Here is a 7,689-nt window from a genome sequence, read left to right as displayed (position 1 = left end):
AGCCAAATACTAAAAGAAACATGCTTATGTGTAGCAAGTATTACTACACGGCTTGGTTGAATACTCCGATCTGATTGGTCAGTTAGAGCATTCTACCATCTCTTATTTCTTCATAGTAGACTGCTGCTATGAAGAAATTTGAATTTGAAGGGTAATGGTTAAATGGACTTGTACTTATATAGAACTTTTCTCTCAAAGCACTTCAACACGACATGTCTTTCATCCATTCATACACGAATGACGGGGGCTACCATGCAAGGTGCCACCTGCCCATCAGGACTCCAACCAACCATTCGTACCCATTCATACACCGCGGGCACAGACACATCGACATGGACTAGCGGAGCTGGGGAATCGAACCGCCGATCCTCTGACGGACAACCCTGCTCTACCACTGACCCACAGTGGACAATCTGCAGGAATCAGAAAGGATGTTTAAAAAAAAAAACGAGTGTGCAAATTGTGTATGTATCCATATGACCATGGTCAATGTGGATACATATTGGACCACAGAATCCAGCTTTTAGTGCTGCGGGTCCAAAAAACAAAACCACCTTGGTAGACGAACAGATGCTGAATTTTCACATGGTTTTCTCAATTTGCCTTTTACCCCAGTCTTCAATGATTAAACATACTTTCAGCAACTCTTTAATTATCCCCAGAGCCCGGGTGCCACTCTGTATAATAAAACGCTGCAGGTTTCAGCTGGATCATTTAACCTCGGTCAGAAACTGGTGGCCACCATCCCACTTATGAGAATGTGTCAGCTGGAGATGTGTTTGGCTCATGAAACTCCCTGTTGGATACAATCAGTGTAATTTCAGACCTCAGAGGGGGAATGCAAATCAGTTGATATAAAAGAAAAAGACGGAGACAGCCTCCATGCTCAAGTAGAACTCTATTTGCCGTCTGACCACCAGCAACTGACGGTTCAGTTTGCTTACTTGTTTTACTCAATAACGGAAAGGAAGAATATGATTTTTATATTTATATAAAGTCTATATTCTCGCTGAGTTTTGCATACCCTGATGGCATACAGGCTTAACCCTTCTGTTGTGTTGCTGTCGAATTTTGGACGTTTCATTTAACTTTCGTACACCTGTGGTGTACCCGGTCAAAAGTGAGCGGTCGTTAAAATTTGAATGGGTGAGACTACTATTAGTGAATACAATTGAGTACAGGCACATCCCCGTTCATCAGATGGACACACTTCCTCTTCCACACCCCCACATGCAACTGTGTTTGAGTGCACACACACACACACACACACACACACACATATATATATATAAAATATATTTTTGGTTACATGAAATAAAATCTTTGGTTAATACAAGCTTTTCTACGATATAAAATACGTCAGTAAATACCCTTCTCATGAATTTTGAAGCCTCTTGAGTCTTAAAGATGCGGTTTCTGTCAAGTGGCTAAATGAAACAAAGAAAAGTCATCACGCCGACTTGTTCGCTTTCTGTTGTATACTCATGCAACGAGGATCTAGTTTGTTAAAAAACGTTTTAGGCTTTTTACTTTCTGGTAAAAATCCATTGCCTTCTTGTACAGGGGCTCGCCTCAAAGTGTGTCATCTTTTTGGGAACCACACCTTTTGTCATTCTCAAAAAACAATCATTGTATCAATGACATACAGACCAGTTAAACATAATTGCAATGCCAGGCAACGGATTTTACATTGTGGCCTGTAAATGATGACAATTTGGACTTTAAACACCTGTAGTGTGTGCATTAGGCTGATAAAACTGCATCCACCTTACTGTTAGGCTCTATACTAAAAAACAACAACACAGTACTCGGTAGGTACTTCAAAATATTCCTTTATTTGTAAGCAACTAGCAGAGGCCATTAGATATTCTGCTCTGCAGTTCTGCTTAATTCTCCCAGTGCTCGTATAATTGTAATCTGTTGTCTGAATCAGAATCCATTCTGTGTAAATGATGAGAAAATCAATACTAAGAAACTGCACTTCCCTCCCACATGTCTACTAATTGAAAAAGGAGCAAAACAACGTCTGATGAAAATCAATCCAAAGGGTTGAGGTTTAAAAGTTGTCGTTTGCGACAAATGCAATAATGATAAAACTGTATTTTTGTGTGGATTGGCTGTGCTACTGTGACCGAGATTAAACGAGTAGAAAGCAGCTTTCAAAACTGTCCCTGATTACTGCTGGTTTTCTGTCCTTCCACTCACTTAATTACCGTTAATTACCGTTAATTGCAGTTATTTGGGTTCACCTTGGGTTCACCTTGTGTACATCGCTCCCTGATGAGAACCAGCAGGACTCCCGACTCCGATTATTTAATCCAATAGTGACTCATAGCAGTTCAAACACTTGATGTGCACTTTTAAATCGACAGAGAGCAAAATTGTTTTGTATTTGGAAAAATAATACATAGTTTTTTGATACTTAGGAAAGGTGGCATTTAAAAAAAAAAAAAATTCAATAGTTAGTAAAACTTATTAACCTTATGTGTGTCAGCGGAGTGATACCTGTATGATTGAATTTGACACACATTGTTTAGCGATATATCAGATATTAAAGCAATATATCAATCCTAATGTATTGTATATTACACATATGATTATAAAGTATAGAAGAGAGAGCTCTGACTCACACTGTTTAACAAAAGGACTCTAACACTGCACAAGCTGTTGAGACACAGTCAAATCTTCTTTAAAGTTCCTGCAACCCATTTTAAAATAGAAAATGCAGACGAGACATTGTGTTCTGTGCACAGTTTACTGAACCCGGGGTTCATGTGAGACGAAGCAGTGAAAAAGCTCCACAGCTAATGACGAGTTTGACCTTTCGGGGCGAGGAAGCAACAGGAGTCTACATTCTTCCTGGCAACATTTTTTAAAGGACGGCAGGAGCAGAAGGGAACACGCTAAAATACACAGGCACAAAAACATCCTGTTAATTATCCACATTAACATAGAAAGATGTGGCCATTTCAGTGAGCTTTCTTTTCGATGTGAGGCTGTTGGTGGGGTGGAAATTAATGTGGCCCCGCGCAAGCTATCAAGAAGTACAGCATTCAAAACATGATGATAATGTGAAGCATTCACTGGATAATGGCATGAGCCACATCTCGTTGTCTAAATGATTTGCGTCGTCGTTGTTGTTTTCCCATAGAGGTTCTACATCTTTATAAATGTTTGCAGGAGCCATTATGGTTGCTTGCTATGACCACATCAATTGTTTTAAGACCATTCCAACACAGCACAATATTCATACCCGCGCTCGTTTGGTGGAAAACCAATTTAAAGTTGCAGAGATCAATAGCACCAGAGGGCTCATCCTCCGACTTATAGATTATGAATTTGAAATTGTTAGCCACTCCCATGGAGCACATTATTGCGCTTCAGTGGAATTTGGGAAAGTCATTTCAACACCTAATGCAGTTCTAAAGTTCTAAATTTCTCATAGGTCAAAGCAGCCTCATGAGGACGATGATGTATCGGGCCATGTTGTGTTCATGGTCATAGTCTCGGGAGGAAAGACCTCAATCTCATTAGACATCAGAGACCGCAGTAAAAGGTTTCCCTCCTACATTTTCATCATGTCCAGCAATTTCAATTTCGAGAGGATTTCACATTCTTTGCTCAGACTCATTATTTTGAATTTGTAAAAGGGCTCAAGAGGCAAATAAGTTGAACAAAGGCTTATTAACTATATGAAGATACATAGTTTTCTCAGTGCGCCAATGACGCGGTGAAGCATCAACCAATCAAATGAACCATTTCTGGTTCAATGATAATTTAATCCCAATAACGGACGGATGCAATATATTTTGCTGCTACAGTTTTGGGGTCCTAGGACAGGACTTTTCCCTCAAGAGACATGTTGACTTGTGGCATGCTGAAAAGAACCATCGTTAGTGCCGTTAGTTACACCTGTGCTTTTCCTACGATAGCAAAGCAAAGCGTCCACAAGGGGATTGTGAAATGTGTCACATGTTCCTCAGGAAGTCGGAGGAAGGTTAATGGAGCTTTGTTTTGACTTATGTGCCATTGCTAACAGTCATTAGGTCACGGATCTTAGTAGAACCCTCCGTATGCAGGAGCCTAAAATCAGGAGGGTCGTTGGCATAATTGGGTGGCACCTGTTTAGATCTCCTAAAGACTTCACGAAGCGCCAGTGCGTGTGTGTGCGTGTGTGTGCGTGTGTGTGCGTGTCACCTCAAACACTGAGATGAGAGGAGCAACAGCTTCACATTTTCAAATGCCCCCATGGTCACATTTTAAACACCACAAACATGAAAGTTATATCAACGCGTTCGGCTTTCCTCTCCGTTGATGATAATATTTTGATAGAAAAATCCACTCCCAGACTTGAGATCTAGTCTGCAGCTTCACCCTGGTGCCCCCAATCACCATGGTAACCAGTGACACACACGCACACGAGTATGGCTCTCAAATGCAGAAATGAGAGAAGAGTGATATCTCAAATGTATCTCGATGATACATCCTACTTCTGGTAATGTTGGCGTATATATTGCAACGTCTACCGGACGCATTCATGCAAAATGTTCTAGTTTGTAAGCAAATGCTTAATTGGCACTTGACAGGTCTTACTTCCTTGTCACGTGCATTGAGCAGGTTTTCAACAATTTCAAACATTTCAAATAGTTTATCTCAGTTCATGGTGTGGCCCGAAGGGGGAAATTCCCCAAACTCCAGCTGAATACTTAAAACAATGCTTGCTTGTCTTTGGACAATCATTTATTCACTTTTGTTAATCTTCCTCAGATTTCATGTTAAGCCTGTGACACATTTCACAATCCCCTGACAGACATTCTGACTTGTAGTAGGAAAAGCTCAGGCGTCAGTAATACCATTAATAGTTCCTCCCTATTTCCATGTAACCTTCCTCACATTAATACATGAAACAAACAGAAATGCCATATTTACGTCCAATTTTTTAAATTGTTTTTCACAGTTTGAGGTTTGAATGACGCTCTTTTAATTAACCTTCAGATAATTCCCTCCCCTCGAGCATAGACTGGCCAATCACTCACCGGCTCTGCTCCATAGACTCTTAAGCAATTGTTTCCGATTTCTTTTATTTTCAGGCTTGTTTTGTGGATTTCAAGCTGGTCATGGTGAATGTAATAGTGATACTCGTTACCAGGAGAGGTTGGAAGGATATGTATGTTTCCAAAACGTTACGTTTCTACGTAAAAACCTGTGGAGCTGAAATTATCAGAGTACGTTAGCACATCATTAACTAGCACTTCTATGCTACGCTAGCTACTGAAGGAATACTGAATGTTTACACATGCTGCTTTTGCTTTTTATTGTTTTTTTGTAACAGTTAAAGACCTACATGGCTTACAGAGGAACGGCGTTGTTCTTTAATTTAATTGCTTCCTGGCTTATTTACATTTGATTATGTGTATCGCTTTTACACGGTGATCTGTAGACTTTAGCTTCTATCTTTATATTTTTAACATGTTTTCACTGCTTAATCAGTTTGATACGTCCTTCAAACGCATATTGTAGACCTTTCTGTTTGCTTCTCTCTGAAATCACTTTTTTTTTCTTTTCTAACATTAGATAATTTTTCATCAGGGAGTGCAGTAAGTGTGGCCTCCATGATAGCTCTAACAGCTTGATGGAGTAGCAGCGGGGGGGCTGGGGCGTAGTAGTGCGGGGCCAGATACGCCATCTTGAGGGGACAGGTTAAAGTGCAGGCTGAAAAAGGGAGGGGTCGTAACAACAATCCAACGCTCCAGGATGTAGATTGACGTGTTGTAAAGTAAAATGGTTGTAAAATAGTGTTGCAGATTAAGACTCCTACTGCCTATAATAAAAACATCCACAAATCTCAAGAGGAGTACAGTAAAAATATTTGGATAAAAGGCTTCCGACCTCTTAAACACTGCAAGGCCTTGCATACCACCCACGAGCATTTCGGGGCTGACACCACGCATGCTACTGTTATCATCCTCAACAGTCTGTTTTGAAGCTGAGATGAAAAAGTGGAGCTCATCTGTGTTGATAATGATTTTGCCCAATGACTTTGACAAAATGCGAACAGCATATTTCCATGTGCGGCGTTGCCCTTGGCTCTTTTCAATCCTCTGTCTTTAGCTCTGCGGCGTTGACCCTTTTAGCTGTGCTCAATTTGTTGGTTACAAGACGATCTCAATGCCAACAAAGAGTGGGAGTTTTCTTTTCAAGTGAGAGCTTTTGCATAAAATGCCCTGGCTGTGTTCCTGCCTCGCACTGGCCCGCTGGTCTTTACAGATTTTCAGTTTCACCTATGGGCTACGGGGAATCAACATTGATGTTATGTTTCGGATCACATCAAAAGGAACAAGTTCTCCACATCATAGCCTGTGGGAAACTGCTGGCCTTGCATTGCATATATTTCCAGACCATCACATTTTATCACCATTTTGCATGCACTGCCCACCTCATTTTGAATTCCCCAGGACTGCTACACGAGCCGTAAAGCTGATGACTTCTGAGCCCCTAACCCTCATGCTGGGCATGGGGAGAGAATATATTCTAGGTCCTCTCTGAGAGTTGATCGTGCCAAAATCTAAAAGGATTGTTTTGTTTTTTGGAGAGTGAGTCTTAGGACTGCGCATGCATTTTTTAATTTGTAACAAATTGTACAAATAAAACATATTTGAAAATGTAATGGTTTATTTTTTTAATGAAACGTGTTACAAACGAAGAAGTTACAACACTACGATTAGTGGAAATATGCCAACTAATGTTTATTTTTCACCTGTCATGGCACGTGACTGGCATGTGAATGTAAGTTTCACTAAGCCATGCATACAAAGCAAATACCAACATTAATCTACACAGCATTCCTGTCTTTCAATTCAGACAAGTAAGTGAATGTTTCAAATACTTAAACACTGCTGTTATAAGTGGCCTTTCTTCAACAAGGGTGTCAGCTTTGATGGATTAGTTCACACAGCTGCTCTTTTTGGAAGCTTGTACGTACCCCAGCCGAGGTGCAATAATATGCCAAATCGCCCGGATAGTCCACCGACTCTGGACTTCAGTGTGATGTATGAACAAACAAAGCCCAGTTCAAAAAGTTTAAAAGTTGTAATTTCTGGCACCCCTTTTATGTTTCATGGTTGGATACAAACCAACTTAAAACATCCACACAAGTATACGAACCATGAACAGAATTAACTTAATTAATTGACTGTAATGCGTGATATTGAAGTATGACACAGTATTATAGTTATTTGGCTCAAAATTGAGAATGCCTTTAAATGTTAACTTTTACTGTACATTAATTTGAAAGCAGGATTAATGTCTTAAAATGATGAGAACGTAATGATTAAAAATAAATCCTCCATGTTATGTTTTTTTTATATAAAGTCATAAAACAACACCCTGAATTCCAGAAAGGACTACCTTTTTCCTTTTCTTTCTGTTTTTGATGATGCCCTTTGATGCTTTAGGAAGCATGAACTATGTGTTACAAAGCTTTTCCCTGGTCACAAACTGCAGTAAGTTTTAGGGCAGCTTGAGGCTAAATTATGAGATTGGTTAAAAAGCAGATATACATTAAAGAGGCCATCTGCTGTTTCAGTCTCTTTGGTTTATAATGCAATTCAACATTGATAACCATACAGAACTGAAGTACAGAGAGAGTGAGGTACATTTGCCTCGAGCAAGAAACCTGTCAAGTCCGGC

The sequence above is a fragment of the Pholis gunnellus genome (genome assembly GCF_910591455.1).
Source record: "Pholis gunnellus genome assembly, chromosome: 6".
NCBI classification, from domain to species: domain Eukaryota; kingdom Metazoa; phylum Chordata; class Actinopteri; order Perciformes; family Pholidae; genus Pholis; species Pholis gunnellus.
This window is presented reverse-complemented; position numbering follows the sequence as displayed.